The 13,065-nt window shown below is 40.3% G+C and overlaps 1 long non-coding RNA gene across 1 annotated transcript; it reads left to right on the top strand.

The window, feature by feature from the left end:
* The first annotated feature begins 1,069 nt into the window (after positions 1–1,069).
* Positions 1,070–12,188, top strand: LOC131574964 (uncharacterized). Its single transcript, XR_009276638.1, has 4 exons — positions 1,070–1,165; positions 1,851–1,907; positions 7,946–8,090; positions 12,082–12,188. It is a non-coding gene; the product is annotated as an uncharacterized LOC131574964 (long non-coding RNA).
* Positions 12,189–13,065: the final 877 nt, after the last annotated feature.

Here is a 13,065-nt window from a genome sequence, read left to right as displayed (position 1 = left end):
TCTCAAATGCCTAAATAGCTCTTTCCACAAAAAGAATCCAACTGCAAACCTCTTTATTATGGGCCCAGCTCATCTGCCCCTCTTCATGGTGAAGGGTTTGTGTAAGAAAACTGAGACTCCCCACAGGAGGTGGCAATAGCTGGTACACGTCTGCAGCTGTCAAATAGAGCAGCACTTCAGAGAAATGCTTTCACATCCTCCAGGATTTTGTTTTCTAATTAGCTTTGATATATAGACATCTCTGAGCCTGACCCTATTCATGCACAAGTTACTGTGACATCTCGTTACTGTTTACAGGCATCCACAGTACAAACACAAAAGCAGTCCAGGGTGAGTTCTCCAAATTCCTCACAGATTGAGTTATTTGGATTCAATAACAAGATTAGTGATTTTAGATTACAAAGGAAGTAGCCAATTACCTAGATAATGCTTGACCTGTCTCCTAGTATTAAAAAAGGAATGGAGTTACTTGGCCACTTGGAATTTTCTGTGGCTAAAAAATGGCTATTTTGTAAATAATTGAATTAAGTGCAGAGAGATGATGATGCAAGCTCAATACCTTTACTCTTTTAAAAATAAGTAATGGACTACCCATGCATAAGGCAATGGCACAGCCAAATGCCAGTGTTGGAGAGTTACAGTCAAAGCCAGGCTTTGACATCTGGCCCCTGAGCTTGCCAAGCTTATTCAGTCAGGGATTGCAATGGATGACTATGTGAAAAAAGTGAGAGTGAGCTAAGTAGGGATGCAAAACAACCACCTTTCACTCCCAAATCTTCTCCTCCTCCACCCCCATATGTCACAGTGCTAGTGAAAAGAACGATATCCTGCCAAATTAACAGTTCAATCCCATGTCTGTGACATCATTTTTGGAACACGAAAGCTGTTCTAAAACCTAAGCTTGTATCAAAGTCTAATCTGTGACCTATGAGACAGGATGTGTTTGCAGTGGAGCTCAGAACACTGGCCTTTTCAAGCCCTGCCGAATCGGGTCATCCAAATTCACTGTGATCCATGCTGCTCTAAAAGTTATATTTTTCAGCACTCTTATCACTTGACAGTGTGTGGTGTCAGCAGGTTGCAGGTGAAGCTCAGGGTGCGAGATGATACTGGACACCATTAATGGCTGATGGAGAACTGCTAGACTTCATCTTGTGGTTCTCTGGTAACTGAAGCGGTCTGTTTGATATTTCTTTAAGAATATTCTTAATCCTTTCTGAACAGTTTATGAACTTCAAAAAATAGTTGCCATTTGGAGCTTCCCTACATTTTGATGCTGAGGGAAAATGATCCAAATTAAATATAGTGATTTTGAAATTGATTACTGAAGTTACATTAATCCCCTAAACCAGTGGAAGCTATTATGCGAAATGAAACTTACTTTCAGGCACTATAATTTGCTTTCCTTTGGACTTCAGAAGTGATTTAAATTAAATTGAATTTAGCCTTGTTTCTTTCTGAATAAGAGTGTCCATATAAAAGGTTTAATCTGGTTTTATGGTTATTTAGATTAGCTTTACTGAAGAAGATGAGAGAAATTGCATGGGAAAAGATAAATAGAGACTACAGAAAAGCTCTTAGAGTATGTAAAATGTATCTTGCTACCCAACCCTTATTTTAGCCTTTCTAAGGCAACTGCAGATTCAGTGGTCATTTTCTGTAATTAAACTGTCATGGAAATATTGAAATAATTTCAATGTAGGCCTAATAATTTCAGCTTTCCTCAGGGATTCATGCCTCAATTTTCCTGCTGTGGGTATCAGTGACTAGCTGTGGACATCCGCAGTGGGGACATATTTGTCTCTTTTCTACTGTTTTTTACAACTTTTTGCAACTTGTTTTTTTTGCAGAAGACAGCTGTAATAGTCTTGCTCCTTACTTGTGGAGGACTATGGAAAACACCATGTGTAAGTGTCCTCTGCTGCCCATTTATCATTTATCACTGATGGCCCAGAAATGATGCTTAGGCTCCTGCAGAACATGTGGTAATTCCCACCATGCTTCAAACTGCCTATGTTTTTAAGAGAAGAGAAAGGATAGTGTCATGGTCTGAAGCACCCTCTTTTTTACTCTTCCCTTTCAAAAAGGCTGGAACAAAATGCAAGATGTATTTTTTCTCATAAAATAGTTAGGAATTTGATTAGCTACAAGCAGTGCTTGGAGCTGAAGCCAATGTGTGCTACCAGTTCAAGCCTTGACCCTTCCAATTCTGAAGTTTTCCAAGCTGGTCAATCAGTAACAGAGCTTCAGAAACCCTAAATTATGCCATTCCAGGTGATACCTCTGCCAGATCCAAGTATAGCTCTGAGACCAATAGGGTGAAAAATTTGAGTAACAGTCCATGTGTTGTCTGCATTTAACAAAGATTCAAGATTTCACACATACTTTTTTATGTGCTCAGTACCACGGAACTCCTTTCCCCTGAGCAATTCATTAAGCTTGTCGTTGGGTTGCTCTGTGGTGTGTTATTAAGTGTAACTATTCATTTCCCTCTCTGAAAACTCAGTACTACAGCATTTTGAAGAGCATCCCATTCTCTCTAACAGAGAAAGGGCAAGATTAAGCTTTCCAAGGAGCATTGCTGCCAGAAAGTCTGGCAGTCTAGCCTGACCTCCTGGGAGTAGTTCAACTGTGGCAGTGACAGACAGAAGAGGAACTGGACTCAGAGCCAAAAGCAGAGCCATTTGGAGAGAACAAAAGTGTAGTGAAGGTGGGGCAGAAAGCAAAGAATCACCTATATGACATTACACACAGTTTCACATTTAAAGCACTTTATTGCATTGCCAACATCACTCTTTTATTCTGTCCAAGTAACCAGTCAGCCAGATTTCATGAAGCAGCTGTTGCCCCCATTTCCAGATGTGCTTATGTGTCACTAGATTGGAAACACCAGGACCCTGCTTAAGCTGCATCCATATTTTCCAGGAGACCATGGATGATGATCAAAAGCCTGGGATCAATTTTTTTCTGTCCTTACTGCTGGGGATTTGACTCATCAGAATTTCAGCTGTGTCTTGAACAGGACATCATTGTGTAAAATAGGATCAAGACACAGTTGAGAAGTTCCTGAATGGTGTTTGAAAAAGTCTTATGATGCTTACTCCCTGCCCAGATTAACTTTCAAAGACCTTGGGAACAAAAGAGTATTTAAGAACTTTGAATGCAGGCTACACATAATTTGTCCAAGAGAATACTTCTCCTTTGCCTCCCCACGGTGTCTAGCTTGCTGAAGCAGCTGAAAGCCTGGGTTTCAGTGATAAAATGTTCTCAAGTGCCCAGAGTTGTGCTCCAGTGGAAGACTAAATGTTACAACATAGTTGGAACTGAGCATCCAGCTGTTTATTTTCCCCATAAACCTTAACAGTTTACTTTCAAACATACAGCTGACCAAGGAGGTCCTCCCCTGCACAGTGTCAGCTGACACAGCAGACTCTGAGCTGAGGAGACCTGGGCCACCATTGCTCCCATTCAGCAAGTTTGGCTCTACCTGAACTCCAGCAGAGCACTTTGTGGATCTGCAAGTCGTGGGCAAGGGCATTGTGCCAGGACCTGTAAGGTCCAAAAACGCTAGCTTCGTGAGCCAGGACAGGGAACAGGGATCAGTCTCCCTCCATAATGGTGGTACCTTCTGAAAGGCATGGCATACTTGTTACCCATTACCCAGTTGTTTATTCACCTGGATAAAACCTCAGAATGGATTCTGGATATTAATATCAGAGCCTGAGTTTTCTGTTTTGCAGGGAAGTGCTTTGACTACCATGCTTTCTGAAGTGCACATGCTCTCTGATTTTTCCCAGAGTCTTAAGAGTTTTCCTACATAGTGTTATCACGTTAAGGAAAGGCATGGACCCTGACAACATCTGGATTAACTTTCTTCCTTACAGGCATGAAAGAAAGTACCAAAAGGTGTTCTGTACACATAAACTGAAGAAGGAAGTTGCCTCTGTTTCCTACTTTCTTCATCACTACTTTGGCACTTCCAACCCTGGTTGTGCGAAGAAAGGACTGCCTGTATCTTTGCAAAACTGACTGTGGGCTTCTCTCCAGTGAGCAGGACACCATGTTGTGGATCCAGACTTCATGCATCTCTATGTGTGTATTGATGTGAATATACATATATCAAAGTGTGTATTCCTCCAGTCTTGCCTCAGTTAAACTCTGCTGAGGGTTTGAGGCCTTTCATTGTGCTTAGTGTCTCCTAATGATGAGCCTTAGATGACTTCTACTGAAGTCTATATGCCTGCCTATAATTGCTCTTTTGAGGCCAAATATCAGGTCTGGGTTCCACCCCCAAACCCCAAAAGTCCTGTCAGACGCCTTGCAGAGGAAATTATTTTCAAGTACACATATCTTGTATTGGATCAGACCACAGATATCAAAAAAAGGCTTGTTTGTCTGCTTTTCACATAACCTAGCACTATGAAGAACATGGAGCTAATTCATGTATATTGTGACACAGGGAAAGGTCAAAGGAAAGATATGTTTAAAGTTTTGTACTATGTTGTTATGGGTACCCACATTTTGGGAAGGGGAAGAGAGGATTAAAGGTTTCTTACAGTTGGGCCACATTCCTTTCATGATTACTTAAGTATTACACAAAGCATATTCTAGCTCACACAAATATCTGATTAGTGAAGATAAGACTGGCAAGGAGAAGGCATTCAGTGTGTGAGGTCAATTATGTTTTGCTGGATTAAATGTGCTTATGAACAGTGTTCTGGTTCACCAGGGAAAGGTTTAAGCACCTTGAATCCTTCCTGCATTTTTTTTCTTGGTTCAAAATGGTATAGACTTTATGAAATATCGAAATGTATAGTTCTTGCTAAAGAAGCTATACTAGCTCGGAGTGTGGAAATGCAAACTTATATGCAGTTTACTCTGGTAGAAAATGCCAATAAAGAGGGTGGTGTTTAGAAATATGGTGTAGTGCTGCCTAGAAAATAGTTCCTTATTTTGGGTGTGAGCTGCCTGTTTGTTAGGTAGCTTTGACAATCTAATCTCAGTAGCATAGACTAAGCCACAGAGAGTCAGCTCTTCAGTCATGTAGTTTTGTTTGCCAGCAAGCTCATGAAAACAGTGCCTGGTTAACCTAGATCAGTAATTTAGTGCTGACCAATTGTCCCTGTTACCTTGCTCAGGGTCATGGAGTAGTCTCTGAAAAAGGAGGACTTGCTCTTGTTTGAAGTAAACAAAATTATGTGCTTCATAGTTTAGCGTGTTCCAGCCAGCTGTCGCATTCAGTCCATGGGACAAAACTACCTGAGGCACTGCTCTCAGAAACAGGGATAATGTGTCCTGCAGACCCTTAACACCAGCTGTCCAATTCACTGCTATTACACATCACCTCTTACTAATGCAGCAACCAGGCTTTTCAACCATGACTTTGGAACAGAAGGGAAAACAAGACGTATTAAAGCACTTCTACTCCTCCTCCCCACGTGGCTTCGGTGGATTTTGTCACTGAGCAGCACAGGCATTTTTGCCACTTAAGATCAAGATTTGCAGAGTGATTAGACTGGCATTAGGTATTTCATAGTGCATTTATTATTTCATAAGAGATTTTAGTTCCCTCTGCATGAGTAAGCAGAGCAGCATGACTCCTTGTCTTCCTTCGGGACTCATAGTGTGAGGCAGAGAAAGGTTGTTGCAAATAAATTGATTTATTTTGACTCTACTAAAGAACTCTGTGACTCTACTCTTTGTGTGGGAACACAGATCTGTGACTTATGTTGTTTGCAGCTCCAATACTGGTCTTCTCTTCTTGCTAGCACAGTCTATGCTCCCCCAAAAAATGTAGATTGTAGGATTGCCCAGAGGAGGATGCAGAGCAAATTAGTCTAAAATGCTAGATAATAGATGTTGGTTATGTTCAAGAACACTAGTTGTATCTTGATTGGCACAATAGTCTTGATTTAAGGATGGAACACAATGGCCGGTTGTGACACAAGTACTGCTTCATTTTTTGGAAATAAACTGCCTGGAAAACTGACCTAGGTTGCACAAGGAGGCAGCCCAGTGGGGAGGTACTCCCATGGTCACCTTGGAAGAGGCAGTACTAAAGGGAAGACTTCAGGCTTCAGCTGTCAAAATGTTGTTTGCTCAGGCTGGCTCAGCTCCTGACAGGACCAGCGAGGAGAGACATCTTTGGCAGGCAGCGTGTCCCAGCCATCTATCTTAGTGTGTGATGTACTCTGCTTGGGAAACCTCTCTCCTCTCTCTCAGACCTTATTTTATACTATATTAATATTTGAACTGCTGAGGTGACTCCACCCTAAATTTCTGTTCCCCCTTCTGCCCTCTTCTCCTCAGCATGTCACAATATGAATTATGTCTGTTTGTCTACAAGACAACTCATGCTTATAAAACTGAAACAAAACACATTCTCTACCTCCCAGGACCATTTTGCAGTTAACTTCAATATTTTTTGTAATCAGGCCCCTCAGTATTGGAGACAGAAGATACTAGAAGATCCTAAAAATTGCCATTATGAATTACAAAATAGAAAGTGTTTTCCCATCTCATATGACCTTATACTGAAAACAAGATTTTGATCATTCAGTGACAATAATTTCTCAAGCATGTTCTTACAAATGTCTTTCAGAGAGTGACAGAGATTACACCTAATGGTTTTTCTGTGAGGCCCTGGAAAATCTTTATCTTTGGGCTGATTTTCCAGGGCAGTACATGACTTTGTTAGAGAGAGGCCAGACTACAATGTAACACGGGGCATTGTGATTACTGAAGCCATTACTTGTTATATTGCTTGTTGCAAGCAGTGTGGTGAGAGAATGTGTCAGTGCAAAGAGCAGTGTGGCATCCTCTGCCTGTTCTTTTCTCTCCATCTTCTCTTTCTCTTGTAGAAAAAGAGTTTGCAGAGAATTGCTTTTGAAAAATTGAAGACCTACAGAAAAAAACCGAGGGCAAAATTCATGTTGCATATGGAAAGAGATCTGATAAATCTGGAGCATTTTCCATTTGAAAAACACAGCAAGCTGAAAAACAGGGTTGTTGGGTGCTTTATATCTGTGCTTGATGAGACTGTCTCAGATCTTATAGGTGCTTCTTATGCCATACAAAATAAGTTTTCTCCTGCTAATCACACTTTTTGCTCTATAGCAAAACTAGAGCTAATTACTCACAGACAGAAAATGCAGTGGACATGTGAAATGTCTCTGTTCTGAGCTGCTAGGAACTTGAGATCTCTTCCTTCTTTCCATGGGCTTGTTTCTATCAAAAAGCTAACTCAAATATTTACAAGTATTCATTTGTAGATATACTGCTGTAATATCAAACAGAACAGCATCTGAGGACCTTCACCTTACTTTAGGTGTGTTCTCTTTTGGTGCAAACTGTGTTTATACCACTCTAGATATGTGCTTTAGCAATGCAAAAATGAAACAGACCCTTACATAGTGAAATAAAGCTGTTTGATGGATTTTGGTGTTCTGAAAAAATGTAAGGCACAGAGGATTATTGTCATCAAACCCGTGGTAGGCAAGTGGCACAGCCAACATGCGGCACTGCATAACTATGGCATGGCAAAGTTCAGAAAGATGATGGGCACTGACAGCTCATGTTCCAACCTGTCTCTAGCTGGTGTAATTTTCTGGGAGTCCTATAGACACCTAGGACAAATAATGCTAATTTATTCCAATCTGAGGTAGCAAATGAAGGCTTGAGAAGGTAAATGTGCTCAAATATGATGTACTCAGCTAAAAGAACCAGCCTGCAGTTCCTTGTTCTCTGGGAAACATGAGGAGATTGCATTCAACAATATGATTGTCCAAGGGATCTCAAAGCATGTATAATGTTGAGTCATGCTCGGGAAAAGAAGGCAGTAGACCTCGTTCTGACTGGGACTGATGAATAAATAGGAATTGTATTTCTGGGTAATGCTTTGATTACTGTCTGTAGTGTCCTTTGTCTGATATTATTATATTTGTAGTTTTGTTTTGGACAACGCAAATAAAACTAACAAGTGATGTCTGGAGAAAGAACAAAGACAAATCCTGAGCCTGACACTGATTTCCCTCTTCCTCTGGGACCTTCTGGAGGGGAACAGCCTTGTCATCAAGAGGCCACTGTCAGAGGTACTGTTACTGGATGCTATTCGAAGCTTCCCCTGGTGGCTGCTTATTTCAAGAGCCTTGGCTTCTCCTTGCTCTGGAGCTGGCATTAAGACATGAATAATGACAGCCAGGCATTTGCTTTTCAGGTGAACATCCATATATCTCAGTCAGGGGACAAAAGAGCAGCTGAGGGAAATGGGGTATGTGAATATTTATAGGCACACAGAATGCATGATTTCCTCTTTAATGCTACACAAGCTTGAAAAAACAACCCAGAAAAGGCTGGCAAAGGAAAAGCATTAGTCCAGGTTTGTTACTTGGCTGACAAACAAATAGGTGGTGTATTTCCATTCTAATGTTTTCACTGACATTTTTAGTATCATCTCTTTGGTGTTACCCTATTTTGATCCATAAATACTTGCTGACATATATTTGAGCTGCAAAATACACTCTCTGTGTATTTTTAGAACAAAGTGACCCTTACCCTATTTTTTACACAGGGGAACAGCAAAATGTGGAACAGTATTTGAGCTTTGAGTTTGGTATTTGCAGGGAGCTTTGCATATATTAATGTGTTTGAAATTAATGATCCTTTAATTAGCATGATAAACCAGAAAACTAAAGCACATATAGGATGACCAATTCTTCCTTTAAAATTTTCAGAATCTGTGAACCCACTGATATGAGAAGTATCAGTGTTTAAAATGCATGTTTATTAAGATTACAAAAGCCTGCATATGACAAGAGAAAAAAATCTCATTAAAATAAAAGTAACATTTTGAAAGTTTTTAAGGACTATTTGCATATCAGAGAATGGAATCCAGTTTGGAAATACTCTTCTAGCACAGTTCACTAGCTGGTTTTCCTGAGATTAGACTAATCAGCTAGCACGGAAAGAGCTGGCATTTGGTCTTACTGATGCATTGCAAAAGTACAATGTAGGCTTTGATTAAGGTTTTACACCGCTGTTAGAAAAATGCTTTGTTGCAGCAGTGAGGAAATTTACATTCTCCAGGTCCATGTGGTTGGATATTATGAATGAGAAAGAATTGTGTAAGGAGCATGATATGGATTAAACCAGGGAGACTTCTGCTTGTCAGCTCTAAGAGCAGAGCAGGCTGGAATTTATCTTGTGTTTAGTAAGCAGATAAGGTAAAAACAAATATGATCTAGCAAGAAGGAGGACATGAGAAGAGAGAAGAAACTGCCTAAAGAAACTGTGGAAGTTTTACAGCTGACACCCACAAGTGTGGGTGCAGTCAAGATGCTCGAGGGCAGGGCTGCTCAGAGGGAACTGGGCAGCCTGGAGGAACAGCCAACAGCAACCTCTTGAAATCTAATAAGGAAAAATGAAGTTCTGCCCCTAGGCATGGAGAACTGTGGGGATGGATTTGCTCTGCTGTGGGTAAGCTCTTTGGGTTTGGTAGATGGTGAGCTGGATATGAGCCAGCAGTGGATCTGCCAGCAGTAATATCCTGGGCTTTATGAATAGAAACAGCCAGCAGAGCAAAGGAAGTGATTACTCCCTCAGCTCAGCATTTGTTACTCTACATTTAGGCTACTGGATCCATTTTTGGCTCCCCAGTTCAAGACAAACTGATAAACTGGAGGGAGTTCAGTTGAGGCCACTGGAGTGGGAGGAAGAGAAATTGTGCTGTGAGGAGAAGCTGGGGAGGGATCCGGATTTGCTCAGCCTGGTGAGGACACAGGTACCTACAGAGAGGATGGAGACAGACCCTTCAAAGTGGTCTGTGGTGGGACAATGCTGAGCTGAGAGCTGACCTTGCATGGGGCAGGAGCTTGCATTAGAAATAAGAAGTCACTTGCAAACTGAGCTGTCCTGTGGTCCTACCAATAGCACGAAAGGGGAGTAAATCAGGCAAATAAAAATACTGGAGCAATTTATCTGCCAGAGATTCACATGCAGACACGTCTTTTCCAACCTGTGTCACAAGTGCTATTTTTTATGCACAAAGAGGCAGAGTAGTAGAGCAGCAGATAGATTTCCCGGTGGATAAGCATTAAAAAAGACATCCATTCCACTCAGCGAGCAAAGCAAGGCTTCTGAAGTCTCACAAAGGAAGCAAACCTGGAGAGAAAAAGAGACACTAAGACAGATGGTGAGACTATGAGACGTGCTCAGGTAGGCACAAGTACTCAGCCTGGGGCTGGACTTGGGTCTCTGAGTCCTCAGGAATAATAAGAAATCAAAAAAACAAAAAAAAAAACAACTTAGAATCATGCTTGTTGGTTTTGCTTAGGACTGACTGAGATCTTTGGGGCTAAAAAGTAGAATTGGAAGACAAGATCAAACGCATAATTCAAAGTTATAAGAGAACATGAATCACATGCTGAACTCCACAAAATCAAGTCTCAGGCTCAGAGATACTATTAAAATACAGTAGTTAAAAATCAGCATACTGTTTGTGAAGGAAGTTGCAGCCAATTTGCTGATTAATCCTCCTTCAATCCTGTAGAACAAGTACTCTTTGGCCTACATAAAAAGCATCAGAGGCTAAAACTCCAGGGCCCTTGAATACATCTTTTAATGAAGCTATTTTAATCAATGTTGAAGAATTATATATATTCAGGGGGACTGCACGTTTTGGGTGATTTGTAATGGGCAGATGAGCTTTTGTTTTGTGTCACTGAGTTGAATACTGCCCAGCACTGGAAGTGTTTGGATATCATGAGTACTATTTGCTGGCTTCTGTCCAGTTTCTAGTAGGCAGGTGTCTATACTATGAAAAAACATCATCACCATTGACACTAATTTGTATCTTTATTGAGAATCACTGTAGAGAGGCCAATATTCAAATGTGTATGACTCCTTCCAGCTTTTTCAGGGATAGAAATGGAGTACTACAATAAGATGGAAGCATCACTGGAAAATATTCATGGCTCATATTTTTAAACACACACACATGTATATGTATATGTAGATGTAGATGTAGATGTAGATGTAGATGTAGATGTAGATGTAGATGTAGATGTAGATGTAGATGTAGATGTATTCTTAAAGACAACCAAGAAAAATATTATCATGCATTAAATTTTACTGTTTCCAAAAATTTGCACTGAAAAAAAGACCACATAAAGTTTGTGGGTCAAACTGCTTTTCTGATGTTTACTTCATCACAATGTTTGCTTTATTTAATGTCTTCTCAAGTTATTTTCCTGCACAAGAGTTTTTCCAAATAAAAAATAGCTGAGAATTGCATCCCCAACCCTTAATTCACCTCCTGGCAGTCACAGAAGACAACACTAACAGAGCCCCACTAATGCTCTCAGATTCCCCTGACAGCTGGGTGCTGCTTTGTATAAGGAGAGGGGAGTATTTCAGAAGAAGGTAATTGAGTAGGGACCTGGTTATTGGATTATTTTCAAGCTTTGGTAGGCTTTCTGTTCCTGAAACTGCACAGATATACCTGCCTCCTGGATTAGCAATAGAAAGAGAATACATCTTTGCACAGCCCTGATGAAGTCCCTGCTGCCCTCAGCCTCAGGGGGAGCAGCTGGAGGAGGGGCTTATAAGTGGGACAAGAAAACCTCATGGCAAAGAGAATTGTAAGGCTAGATTTCTTCTTTTGCTTCTAAATAAAGGACTAGAACCATTGCTGGGGCATGAGAATGAAAGATGCAGCCAAACATTTCATAATATGGTCCATGTTAAAAATAGAAATATTTCTTTTGGTCTTTTCAACTCCTTGAATATGATGATGATGCACTCACCTGCACCATCCAGCTCTCATCCTACAGCCTTTGGTTGTGAGCTTTGAAATTGTTTCTATGGTCTAGCGCTGATAAAGATATAGTTGGCAAAGGAAGTAGCATAGAGAGACATGGAACATTATGTAATTTTTTTGAAAGTTCAAAGGTTCCATTAGAATTGCTAGGACTTAATGTTTTTGCATTATTTATTCTAATAAAGGTGTATTCAATTAAGCCAGTAAATATTAACATCTCCAGTCTAAGGGAATTACTTGCCTAACCCTTTTTTTTTTCCTGACAGAATTTCTTCTTGAGATTACTTTCTTAACCTGGCACTTCAGGTTGCCTAAAACTTATGGACCTCAAAGAAATCTATTGTGGAATTCAATTTCTGACTGCTTCTGAATGAAAAAAAAAAGATATTTAGCCTTGCAGGACCAGCCAAATATGTGGGAAATGAAGCTAGTACTCTTTCTGCTTTGTCACCTGCCATAAGCACCTAAACATAAACAGCAATTCATGGAACACTTTTGCCTGGTTTTGTCATTTGGAGTTTAAAACATAGCTTGTAAAACAAATACATTGCTACATTTCCTCCATCATTATATTGGTTTATCCCCAGAAGAATGATGAATATATTCAAGATTGTTTTGAGATGGGTTAACAGCTGTCAAGAAATTTAATTGGACTTTTGTTGAGTAGTTTTGAAGACTGGCTCCCTTGTGTCTCTATAAACACTCTCACAGTCTTTATACCAGTGTCAAAAATCCTGCATGAAATTATTGCACTGCCAAGGGGACAGGGCTTGGAAAGAGTGAGGGAGTTGGAACATCTATTTTTTGCTGATGTTGCTTATTGTCTCTTTTGACTGTTTTGAACTTTTGTATTGCAAAGTCATTGACTTGGGAGAATTCTAGAAAAGTACCCAGGGCAGCTTACACAGCTCATAGCTTACACCAATTGTTAAAATTAGACGCCTCACAGAAACCCCCAGTTTCCAGGACAGCATAGAGTGAGGCTCCTGCCCATTTCACTGGCAGGGCTGAGCCATTTTCAGTCATAAATTGCAAGATTGATTTAAAATTTATTACTACATTTTAGCTCATGGAATTTATAAACACCAAAGTCACATAATTAACAAAAAAACAATAAAGGTTTTAATATGTGTGTCCTGGAAAGTCTTCCCAGTCAACTATAATGCATCAAGAGTTCTGTCTAGAAATCTTGAAGAAACTTGCTTTATGTGGAAAAGGAGGGAGATATGAGATACTATTTCAAGGTTTGC

The sequence above is a fragment of the Poecile atricapillus genome, chromosome 1 (assembly GCF_030490865.1).
Source record: "Poecile atricapillus isolate bPoeAtr1 chromosome 1, bPoeAtr1.hap1, whole genome shotgun sequence".
NCBI lineage: Eukaryota > Metazoa > Chordata > Aves > Passeriformes > Paridae > Poecile > Poecile atricapillus.
The sequence above is the reverse complement of the archived record's forward strand: the minus strand, read 5'-3'. Positions and strand labels throughout refer to the sequence as shown.